A 12,730-nucleotide genomic window follows, 5' to 3' on the forward strand; every position below is an offset into this window, starting at 1 on the left:
ACCCAATGGACAGAAGCCCACGCACAGGTTCTCCTACCAGTTACCAGGTCTGTCAGTAACATACTTTTTCCATTGGCAACAATGACTTTTCTGTGAATATCATTTTTGTTTTTGATAATAAGAAAGTTTTACTGAAAGACCTCTCATACTACTTCCAGTTGTCTAATGCTGAAGAAATTATCATTTCAAATTGACATGGACTTTGAAAATTATTATCTCTAGATTTTCCCTCAACCTCCAGATCACACTACAGACCTAACAATATTAACATCTTTGTTCAATGATTTACTCTTTAATTTACTCTTTAATCACCATTGCTCTCAAATTTAATTTACATAATAATGATAAAATTTCTAGCTCCAAACCAACAAGTTATTTTAGAATGTAATTAAGTAAAAGGTCATGGTAATCACAAGTAAAATCCAATTTAAGTCACAGAAAAAGGAAAACTTTATATTCATCAGAAAATGGTGATTAATTTTGTGCTTTCTGGTTGGTTAATGTCAGATTATGCCTTCAAAAGCTGGTGAATAAGCTTGCCTGTTATGCATGTAATATTAAACACTAAGAAGAAGAAAGAAGAACATAATATAATTAAAGGACTAATTCTGAAAAGATTATAAAAGTCTTGTTTTTATTTATTTGGTGCTGATTTAAGTATGTTCATGACTTACAATGTGTTCATAAAAACATATTATTTATTCACCATAACAACTTTTAAAAACAAGTATAAAACATACATCATTTATTGTATACAGTGGAGGGCATGGAAACTGTAGAAGTAGACATGACTGCATAGATAAGAGCTGCACTTGAATTAGACTTGAGATTTCTAAACCAACTTCTACAATTTCTGTCACCCACACTGTAGCCATCATCATTACAAAAGAGTAAATTCTAATATATATAATATATGTTTGAATACACAACTGCAAGGGATTCACAGGCTTCACAAAACTTACAGGCTAAATACACATGCAATGGAAATGTCTCACTTGCAGTTTTGAGTTAAAACCATGCCATTTAGCAAAATGAATCAATTTAGATTTATTCATATGCCATGGGTTGAATTATGTCTCCCTAAAAGATGCTAAAGTTTGAATCTCAAGAATGATTAAAATTTCAGTAACCACTATATTTCTCCCCTTTGATGTGGACACAGAACTCAAAAAATTTGAAAAGGGCACCTTGCCACTGGAAAACATTAAAGCCTCACTGAGGTCAAATCTAGGATGGAAGAGAGGGTGCAACCCTAAAATGGGTTTCATGGTCAAAAATATTTTAAAAACACTAAATTTCAGTTTTTAAATTAATATACATGAGCATTTGTAAGATTTTAATGTCCTGACTTCATAGGTTGTTTATAATCTTTACATCATGACTACATAACCTGGCCCCTGTCTTCAATTCTTATCATCTTATTTGGAAATAAATCTGTTGTACATGTTCTAATTAAATTGAGGTCATCAGGGTAGATACTAATTGAAACTCTGGCCCTATCACTTACCTGCAACATTATAGTGAATTTGATTTCTAATTTTAAAGTGTGAAGCACTTTGGAAGACTGAGACAGAAATATCACAAGTTTGAGCCTATCCTGTGCTGGAAATATCAATACTAAAGTACTGAGTTCAATTCCCAGTAGAGCATTAAAATAAAAGTGCCATTAGAAGGTACGGTTGTCATTCACATTAACTTTGGTCAGTTTCACCACTGTTTGCATTCACTAATTTCAGTATATTTCATTAATCCACAGTGCAGTTTTTATACTAGAATAGGTTAAATAATTAAATCTCTTCTATACATTTTTTTACATGGGTTTACATACATGCTAATTACTTATTGATGATTAGAATTACTAATACTAGCTGATTCCAGAGGTGGTCAAATATGTAATTTTCACTTTGGAAATGGGAGAGGAGTCAGAATACTGATGCAATGACCAGAACAGAGTTGTCTGGCCCTTAGTGGACTGATGCCAACTGGTAAAGGTGTGAGGACGACTTTGCTTGGGCGGCTTTCCACTCTAGGAAGACTCATGTAGAGATTCTTCACTGAATCAATCAGTTGAAACAATCCCTAATGCTGTAGTATTAAAGAATCAAAAGGAAATGAGCAAAGGAGCCCTCTGACTAAAAAGATTCACTAAGACCTCTGTTTCTCTAGTATATCCAAATTATACACCCCGAATCTTTTCCACTATTCCTCTCCTGATTCATTTACATTATAGATAAAGCTTGTGAGATAGCATTATAGGCACCTAAGTTAGAGATAAATTAATATACAGTCAGAGAGGCACTGGGCCCTTGAGGAATTCAATACACACAAACACACACACACACACACACACACACACACACACACACACAAACACATACATTAGAATTGCAGCTGGAGGAGCATCTGAAGAAGGTGAGGGATCAAGATAAGATGCAATAGCCAGGCCTACACACCTCTCTAAGAGGTAAATTGTTACATAAAATTATACTGTAATTAGTATCAGCTGATTCAAAAAGTCCAGATAAGCATCAGATGACCTGGAGGGTGACAAAAGCATCTATCTATTTGTTCCCAAAGATGCCTTTTTTTTTCCATGCCTCTGTGCTATATCACACATTTTCCTGTAGGATCAACATTGGCTAAGTCTCTATACTTGTAATTATGTAGGCTATTTGGAGTTTGACCCATGTCGTACCCACATAGTGACCTTGCTGTTTAAATTACCCCTGACCAAGGCCCTCAGTGGCCACCCCATTCAGGTCCCCTTCTGGAAATCCAGGAGCTATTCTTCTTCCCCTGTTTCCAATAAAACTCTGCTACTTCTTCCTTTGGATCACAACTTCATTTCTAGATGTTATGAGACGACAAGTTCAACACATTTGACATCTGAGTTTTGGAGTTATATTTCTCCTGTATCAATAGTGCAGGTTTATTGGTAAACATTTATTTTTGTTTTTATGGTTGAGTTTAATATGTTTTCTGAGTAACTTTCTCTACTCAGCTCTACTGCTTATCAAACTTTCATAGTAATTGCCTATTATTTGTGTTCTCTAACAGGACAAAGTTGTTCCCTGGCTGTATTTTCACGTCTATCTTCTTCAAAGCTAAGTCACTGTGATTGTTTCTTCTATCTCTCAATTTAGCTAGACTAGTATGCTCAGTTACTTGTCAAAGACCAGTGAAAATGTTAGTGTGAGGTATTTCTTTTAAAGATGCAATTAATATTTAAATCAATACATTTTGAATAATTCTTTATCGTGTGGATCGGTCTCACACAATCAGTTGAGCAAGAAGATTGAAACTCTCCACTACAGAAGGAATATTTCCTTTCAAGCTGTCACCTGAATAGGGGTGTAATATCAATTTTAATTTGAGTTTGTCAGCCTGACTGGCTGGTTCAACATAGCCAGCTCCAATAATCACATAAGCTAATGTCTTAAGATAACAACCTGTGTGTGTGTGTGTGTGTGTGTATGTACACTATGTGTATACCTGTATGTATACATTTGCCACCCGATAAATCCTTGCTGTGAATGCTAACCATTCAAATGAATAAAAAGAAGACTCATTTCTCTCGTTGCTTTGACAACAGAAGGACCAAAAGAAGGCATTTTCAGATGGCAACTCTGTCCTTTATTAACATATAATAGATGAGGCTATAACAAATTAATGGTATAGTTTAGAACAATTATGATAGGACTCCACTTGAAAATAAAACAAGATTTTTAAGTGTTACTTTCTCTAATCACCAAATTTCAATAGACACTATAAAAATTAAGATACTTTAAAGCTTCAAAATCGGTTACCACAAAGACACACTGTACAATTTTCCTTTCTTTCATATTTTTTTCTTATAGATGAATGTATATATATATGTATATATACATGAAGATATATACATAACCATTCTATCATCCCATACTTGTACGTATTTTGTAATTTCTGTTCAAAGGCTAAAATGTACAAAAGATACATAGAGGTAGAATAGTCAATTTATTAAAAATACACTAAATAGTTGTGTTTGTCTTAGTTTCAAAGGATAACTATCAGATCTTAAGCTCTTTAAAAACACCAACTTTAATATTTTTATATATAACTATTGGTAAGTATCCTTTGCTCCTTCCTCCTAGAATGGATTTAAATAAAATAGTCTTGAGCTTATGTGTCTAAAGTAATAACTAATTTTAGGAAATAATTCAGGACACAGAAGTAGGGGAAGTAAAATAGGAAGAAATGGTATGATGGTACATATCTCCACATCAGAGGGAGGCTAATTATTTTTATAAAATGCACTGATCTCAGGGGGAGCCAAGCAGTAGCTCTGAGTACTTAATACAGGAAATATGCAAATGCTTCCTGAATTATGATGAGGTGATGTCTCAATAAATCCACTGTATGCTGAAAATATCTTCAGTCAGAATATACGGAATACAGCTAATCTAGTAAGTAATGAAATTTAGTGCCATTGCACACTGCAGAAAATTGGCTCTTTACCCTTTTCTCACATGGTTAATGAGAGCTAAGATTTGCCTCCCTGGACCAGCGTCACGAGACAGTATCATAAGGCATGTTACCAGCTTGAAAGAAGATCAGAGGTCAATATTCAAACTACTGAATGATATCAGAACTCGTAAGTTGAATTACTGTTAGTGAGACTGAATCTAAATGCTAGTTTGTGACTTCTTAAACATAGTAATATAAGAACCTCTAAATGAATACACGTGCATACCGTTTAGCTTGGCTAAGCATTTTTATGTTACATTTTCTTGACTTTAGAGGTTGAGATTCTACTTTGGAAACTGGTTATATAAACTGATATGCCTTTAGACTATCCACAAACTGGATACAATATTTCCTCTATGATGATGATGGATTGGGTTTTGGAAAAAAGAAAATATCTGGTTTTAATTATATAAAGTATGAATGGCCACTTATTCAATAAAAATGATTTGTATTTATTAAATAGTGACATTACTCTTCTAAGTTAGTGCTGGATAAAGTTTCTAACACAAAATCTCTGGTTTGTTTTGGATATCTCAAAAAAACAAAATAATTACAATATTGCATTGGGACTTTGGTATATTTAGTGTTCTTTCCACTTAACAGTATTATTCCCATAGTAATGACGATAATCTCTAAATATTTTTGTGGATATTTCCTCCACTTTCTCATTTCAATTTTATAAAGTACTCATTAATATTACTTTTTAAAACTAACTCTTAGATATTGGGAACTAATATAAAAGTAAAAAGACATTTATTTACAGGATGTATGGAAATCTTTCCATCGTATGTAATTATGATGTACATTCGATTTCTTTCATGAGTAATTTATCTTGGCATCCATGACCTAGAAATATAAATATGTCCAATATGCCCTATGGTGTAACATTATTTGGAAGATGAAGAAAAGTTTCTTTAAAATGATTCGTAAAGATGAATTTTAGCACTCTATCCTTGGCTTCATAAACCTTTCAGGAAAACTAATTGGAACTTTGATATAATACTACAACTTGCCTTTGATAAATCTATTCTCCAAAAAAGGAAACATGAGAAAAAGATTCTGTCATTTCCTGGTCTGTTTGACTTTTAGTTCAAAGATAAAACTCAAACAAGGTTTTAGTGTAAACTCTTTTCCTAAATCCTATCCAATATTTTAATTTTAAAATGTCCTAATTGGCTTGTTATAGAGGAAAGTGAAACAGAATATAGCCTTATTATGATGGTTTGTATACCACTGAGTAATTAACTACATGACCTTCTATGCAGTTTTCCCAATTATGTCAGGAAATTCCTGTCAGATTTACATTTAATTTTGGAAGGTGATATCTAAGAATACAGCAAGAAATCAGAAAAAAATGGTTAAAACATACGCTTTTGTAATTTATTATCAGAGTGAATGTAGAACTTATTGTGTTAGTTTTCTTATCATTAGAAGAAAACAATAAGATTATTCTAAAACGGAATTTTTCATCCTTTGCACTACTGACATTTGTTTCCTTGTTCTATTTTGTTTTGGTTTCTGTGGGTAATGAGGATCAAACTCAGGACCTCATGCTTGCCAAACAGGTGCTGTGCTACTGGGCCATATCCCTGCACCCCCAGTACTAACATTTGGAGCCAGAAAATTTCATGGTTGTGGGAAACTGTCCTGTGCATGGCAGGATGATGACCAACATCTCTGACCTCTATTTCCAGAGGCAAGTCTCATTCTCCCACAAGTGTGACAATGAAAAATGTGCCCAGACATCGACAAATTATCCTGGGGGGAAAATAATTGCCTCCAGTTGAGAACAGCTGTTTTAAAGAGTAGTTGTCAAGACTTGTTTAAATGTTTACTCACAATGAAAGTCTCCTATGCATTAGGCTCTGGGACACCAGGGTGTGTATGTCTACACACAGACGTCCACCATGGGAGACTTCTAACCCTAGGAATCAAAACCAGTGTTAAAAACACACAAGATCAGTCATGGCTGGCATCCAAGAAATACTCAGTAAATATTTGTTAATATATCTACGCCTTTTCACAACAAAGACAGGTACTACATTTGTATAGTGATTCATTGTGCTGAACAAATATTATGGGAGGCCATTATTTTGGACCGAGCTCTTGCCCTAGGGACCAATGTACCAGACAAATGAAAATGCAGTCAGGAATGCCAAATGCCTCCTAATCAAACTGATAAGTTGATGAAACAAATTCCGAAACACACCAATTTTTGCTAAAAATGGAGAATCTCTTTACTCGAGTCAACTGAATTAGGAAATCCTCACTGCTTCCATCCTTACAAAAATGTAATGTGTTATTAGCCAATGAGTTTTTCTATTGTTTCTATGTTCAGACCTTACATCACCTATTGTTTGGCTAGTGCAAAGATGGGGTAGTGTCATTATGTCATATAAAGTGGAGGCTACCCCATTTATTACTTGTGAGTTAAACCTCATTCGATCTATAACTAAGTTTGCTGTAATTTTATTTCATCTACTAACAACTACAAAGGAATGAATGAATTATACTTAACATAATATTTTGATGCCTGCTGTTATATAAAGTCAAGTACCATTTCATTAAATGAAATCCGGTGCAGTGGCACATGCCCATAATCCCAGTACAGGAATTTGAGGTCAGCCTGGACTACATAGTAAGTTTAGGTGTAATTTATGTGTAAATTTATTTTACATACTTGTGTATTTTGACCATATCCCTAGGACTTATATAGATACGATGGCATCTAGACAGGAGCACCACCAGTTTGTGTAAGTGCCTCCACCATCTCACAGAAATGTAGGTTTCATTTTATGTACAGCACAGGGGACATGATCAGCAGGTTGCGAACAGTCTCCGAGGACAGGTCAGCACATTACAGAGGACAGAAAATACACATCACCCCATCCCCTTAATGGCAATTCATCCTGAAAAACACTGAGAGAACCCCCATTATTGAGTCTATACTGGGACCACATGGAATTGGAGTAAACGATCAAAATTTTTGGCTTAATGTTTCCTTTTGGTCCCAATTAGGAAAGATTATACAAGATGTGAAGGGGGGTCTCTCAGGTATTTTGTCCCAGCAGTGAGAAAAAAGTAACCAAGACACACCTTAATACACCTGATGGTAGTTTTCTTAAACCAAAAATTCTCCATTCTCAGCCAAGAGGGTCCCACAGTATTACGGTCAGCCTCACACATTCCTTCTTCCACAGCTGCAACTTTTAGCTTCTCCCTTCATATACAGCACAAATTCAAGACAGTACGCCATTTACTTCCTGACCCTACTCCAGACCTCCTCCTCTTGCCTTGATTTGACCTTGGGATCCTTTTCTGAGAGATCATTTTGTGGGTCTGCTGAGATGAGACATATAATTTGCTTATCTGCCAATTGGACCAGAACCTGTATATTAGGCCTCCTCATTCCCTCCCTTTCCTTAGCAACAGTTGGTCTACCCATCCTTATGTCCCCCACAATCCATGTCACAGTACAATGTACTGTACAGCTAGTCTCTTTATTGGTCACCCTGGGAATAATCACAGGAAGTGGGAACAAGGATTGGGGTACTAGGAATCTCTCAGAGTTCACCAGGCTGTCGAAAGAACTGACCAAGGGATTCAAAGAAGTCTCCACCCAACTGGGGCATTTGCAAGATCAAATAGATTCCCAGGCCTCAGCTGTCCTGCAAAACCATAGAGATCTTGGTATCCTGATAGCTTCATAGGGCACCAAGAACAAACTTCCTTTAAGTTTTTTTTTTTAATTTTAAAAGTAAAAGGAGGAAAACATTAACAGACAGACAACCTTTTACAAAATAGCAAAAGAACAGTACAGGCAATATGGAGTTACAAACAAAGTGGTAGGGAATTAACAATGCTTGTTGTATTACATATTGATATCTTCAAAGTGGTTTCTCAGGAAAACAGATAGAGACATGCAATATTGATCAACCAAGGACTCATTGACAGTTTCTTTCAGCAAAGAAATAGGATACAGTAGAACAACCATGTTAACTATCCTGTATATATATACATACAAAATTTCTCCTTCTTTCTGTAGTCTTTTCCCACATCCCAATTGCCCTTTACCCTTGAGTGTTTTCCTATCATTTCACAATGTCTATCATACCTCCTATTTTAAATGAACTCTTTCAGGTTTTACACTAGTGAAACAATGCAGTGGCACAGCTCCTGCCAAACTTGCTTTTAAACCAACAAATCCCATCTTGTTAGAGATGAGGTAAAACACCTTTGTGAATGGGACTCCAAACTCCTTGAAGGCTCTTCCAATGGTCTGTTTCCACTTCTTCATTGGCTCTCACCTCACCTTACCTCCTTAGTGTATATTTCCCTTTTCCTTCTCCCCCCATAATTAATACATTCCAAAGATTTTTTTTCAGGAATAAATAGTTGACATTTTCCAGGTAACTACTCACAAACACCTCCAAAAGACTTCATTCTCCAAAATATTAAAAAAGACCCCCTCAATCCCAAAAACTTTTGTTATCTCTTCTCAGCAGGAAGTAATCAAGAAAATAACAACAACCCAATTTCCTATACTCTTTTGCAGCCAGGAATGATAGAGCCTGGAAAGGGACACTGCCAATTAGAAAGAACCCACCTACCATCTCAGAGAATGTAGGTTTCGTGTTACTTAGGTCACAGAGGACATGCCAGCACTTTATAGAGAGCATGGAGAACGCCACAGCCCACTGTTTCTCCAACCCACACCTCCAAAGCCCACAAAAAAAATGCTATGCAAAAGGCCTCCTAACCTGTAAGGACACTTTCTCTTTCTGCTCACACAGAAAGGGCTCTCTCAGGTTAATCAATAAACCTCCTTGAACTGTAGATACGGATGAAGATAGAGATAGAGAATAGAGATAGAGAGAGATAGATGGATATATATATCTATATATGGAGAGAGAGAGGTACAGATAGAGATAGATTTCCTTTTGTCTTACTTTTTTTTTAATGAAACCATCCCTCCTCCCTATTCAAGTTATGTGGTTTAGATGGACCCGATTGTACTCTTGGGGTAGAGGGTTAAATACATAATTTCTGGCTCACTCATCAGAATAGTCTATCCCCCCATAGTTGGCAGCAAATTTAAAAGTGCATAGAACATCAAGAATGATCCAATCAGTTTTAACCTCATGAAATTTGCTATAAATTTTAGGGAAAATTGTTCTTTTTGTTGCAGTGTGTATATAGTATGTCTAAAGACACCGCTCAGGAATAATACTAATGGATTTTAAAGCAGAGGCAAGCACTGAAAAAAAAGAAAAAACAGGCTCCTGATCATACAGCGATGGCATGAATTGTGGATTTAGTATCACCTGAATGGAAGTTTATTTCAGTCCTATGAAGCAATAAATTACCCTTTGTGTTTGAGTTAGGATTCTGAATTTTGCAATTAATAAATATGTTAATTACATAAAACTTTTGCCTACATTAGTCACTTTTAAGCACATACAACATGATTTGATGACAGTTTTTTTAAATTCTAAAGTATTAATGATACCAAATCTTTGTTGAATGAAAGATCAAGTGCCAATTGTAAATAAAAAGGTGAAAGTTACTAAAATAAGCAATAAGCTTTTCAATTATAATAGATCCCCTCTTATAGCAATCTTTGAAATTGTAACCCTCAAAATACCACATACAATAGCAGGATTATGGAACTTTATTTTCTCCCACTTGTTATTTTTTGACTGCAGTGTCCAGTAAGTAAATTTGCGTGTTATTTCCTACATTTTGCTTGATAATGACAGTGACAACTGAAATGACCACATTAGTTCCTCCTCGGCTTTTCTCATTTAAGATTCTTCAGAGGAAAAACAATCCCAGGCCTTTTAGGAACTGATTTATCATCCTTTCTCACATGTCAATAGGTTATCCTTGCTGAAAAAGGTCTTTCGATTCTTCCTTGCATATAAATCCAAATTAAGTCAAATAGCTTCTACTGAGATGGGGTGCTTACAACATTGCTGCAAGTCTGTAAAATAGAGACTGCATGTTTGGTGTTTCAGAAACGTTCCTATTTCTATATGATGGCTTTACATGATGAAAGTGCAATGCATACTCAGAAGAAGAGGCCAAATTTCATTCTCTCCTGGATCAGTGAGACAGATTCCATTTTGATGACAACCAATCACTTACTGAACTCAATCTCTGAGTTCAGCTGGGGGATATGGCAAGAAGCTATTGACCTTAAAGATAATTACATAACATGTTGTTCCATTCCTCAGAGACCTTTCAAGTACTAGGGGAGCAGGATTTTAGAGATGATTTATCATTAGAACTGCTAGATTAATCACAATTTATTAGTGTTACTTCTCAAAGTTATTAACTGTTGGATATATATTACAGAAACAAACTGTCAATATTGGTAAGGCATAATACACAATATGTATATTCTAATGCTTAAAATGTTGTAATACACTCTGGTAAATTAAAGAATGCTAAATAGTGCTGTCACGGACTGGGTCAGAGAGCTTGCCAAAGCTGAAATAAGGAACATAATCCACCCCTTTGTAGAATAAGTGCTCAGCCTTGCTAACATCAGTTATGGAAAAAGAGAGTTTTTCAGACACATCAGAAAGAAGCACAGGAACAGTTTATGAGGCAGAGATTTATGATGAACTCAGGAGTGAAGGGGGAGTCTTCAGAGAAATCAACAAACTACAGCTTGGAACTGGTGATATTTTTGTGGTTTTGGCCTTGGAAATTTAGGGAATTTGATAATCTATGGCCTTGATTTTGATCTAGAAGATGAGGAGAATGACCTACCCATAGTAAAATAATCTTTGTGTATTTTGGTGGTGGGTTAGTTTACTGGTGAAAAGATGGTTTATCTACAGGGGAAAGAGGACCACTTGTAAATAATGAGAATGGTCAAGTCATCTGCAAGTGAAAGAAATTTCCCTCATGTATCGTGTTGTGGGAGAGGAGAAAACAACAAAACATGTTGGGCTCATGTTCTGAAGCTATTACTTTTGATATAATTATTTTCTGTTGTTCCCTTTTTGTCCAGTTATTATTCCTTCTGTCCTACCTCAGTGTTTCTATTTTTTCTGACCACCAGGTGAGGTAGGAGATTATGGCAGGTAGGCATGACCACCAGCCCTCTGGGTAAATGGACATGACCTGTCAGTCACAGAGATCCAGGACATGTGCCCAAGGTTTGTACATGGGAACAATCAAACAGTCATATCTTCAACTCTTCTTGGGAGAAATCAAGCAAGTTTTTGATAGGACAGCCAAGGTATGATGTCATCTTGAAGTATAAAAGATATAAAAGATGGGGACCATTCAGCTCATGGCCACTGCGCTCTCTGTATCTGAACAGCATACTTCTTTCCTACTCAGAGTCACATGCACTCTAAAGAACATATTTCTTCTCCTAACTTTAATACTTTTAATATATATAGAACTTAACTGCCTTTATCACTTTTCGTGTCTTCACTGTTAAAGGCAGCACGTGAGGAAACACCGGAGACAGGTTCATGTGGGGGAAAGGCTGGATCTAATTCCCTTTAGGTACAGAGAGGTTGAAATCAGAGTGGTATCAGTAGGTGGTCTGGAGAAGGGATTGAGTAAATATAAAGTTTGGGGATGGAGATTATAATCTCAGGGAATCTGGATGGAATATATGGGGTCAAATTTCCAAAAGCAGTCAGCACAGGTGTGTGGACACTGCTGGACATCCTGGCGTTAGGAAGACTGTATGCTTAATCTTAAATTTCTTTATGGTCATCAGTTCTGTTTGCTGAGGAAAGCATGGTCTTTTTAGCAGATCAGTGTTGTTTGTAGAGGGCAGTATATTTTATTGAATATGTCTTTCTCAGGTCAGCCCTGACATTGATCAATTCTTTGTTCAGGACAACAAGAACACAGAAGGAGTCCTCAGGACCCTAGAGTTTTAGTAATACATGCATTCATTTATATATTCAATGCATTTGTTGAGAAACTAAATATTCACCATGTGGCATGTATTGTCACAGGTTCTAAAGCTATGAGTAAGATTAAGCCCAACAATCTGCGTTCAAGGAGTGATAATGTAATGTTTGACTAGAACAATAGTCATAAAGAATTAAACACATTACAAAGTTATAGGACACCATAGAGCAATCAGGGTGAACTATTTAGAGCTTTCAATGATATAAACAGTGTGCTGTGTCACTGGTGCCATAGGTTTGCCACCACTGCCATAAAGGGATGTTCAGAAATATTATGCTAG

The sequence above is a fragment of the Chinchilla lanigera genome, unplaced genomic scaffold (genome assembly GCF_000276665.1).
Source record: "Chinchilla lanigera isolate Chin_1 unplaced genomic scaffold, ChiLan1.0 scaffold00020, whole genome shotgun sequence".
In the NCBI taxonomy this organism is placed as follows: domain Eukaryota; kingdom Metazoa; phylum Chordata; class Mammalia; order Rodentia; family Chinchillidae; genus Chinchilla; species Chinchilla lanigera.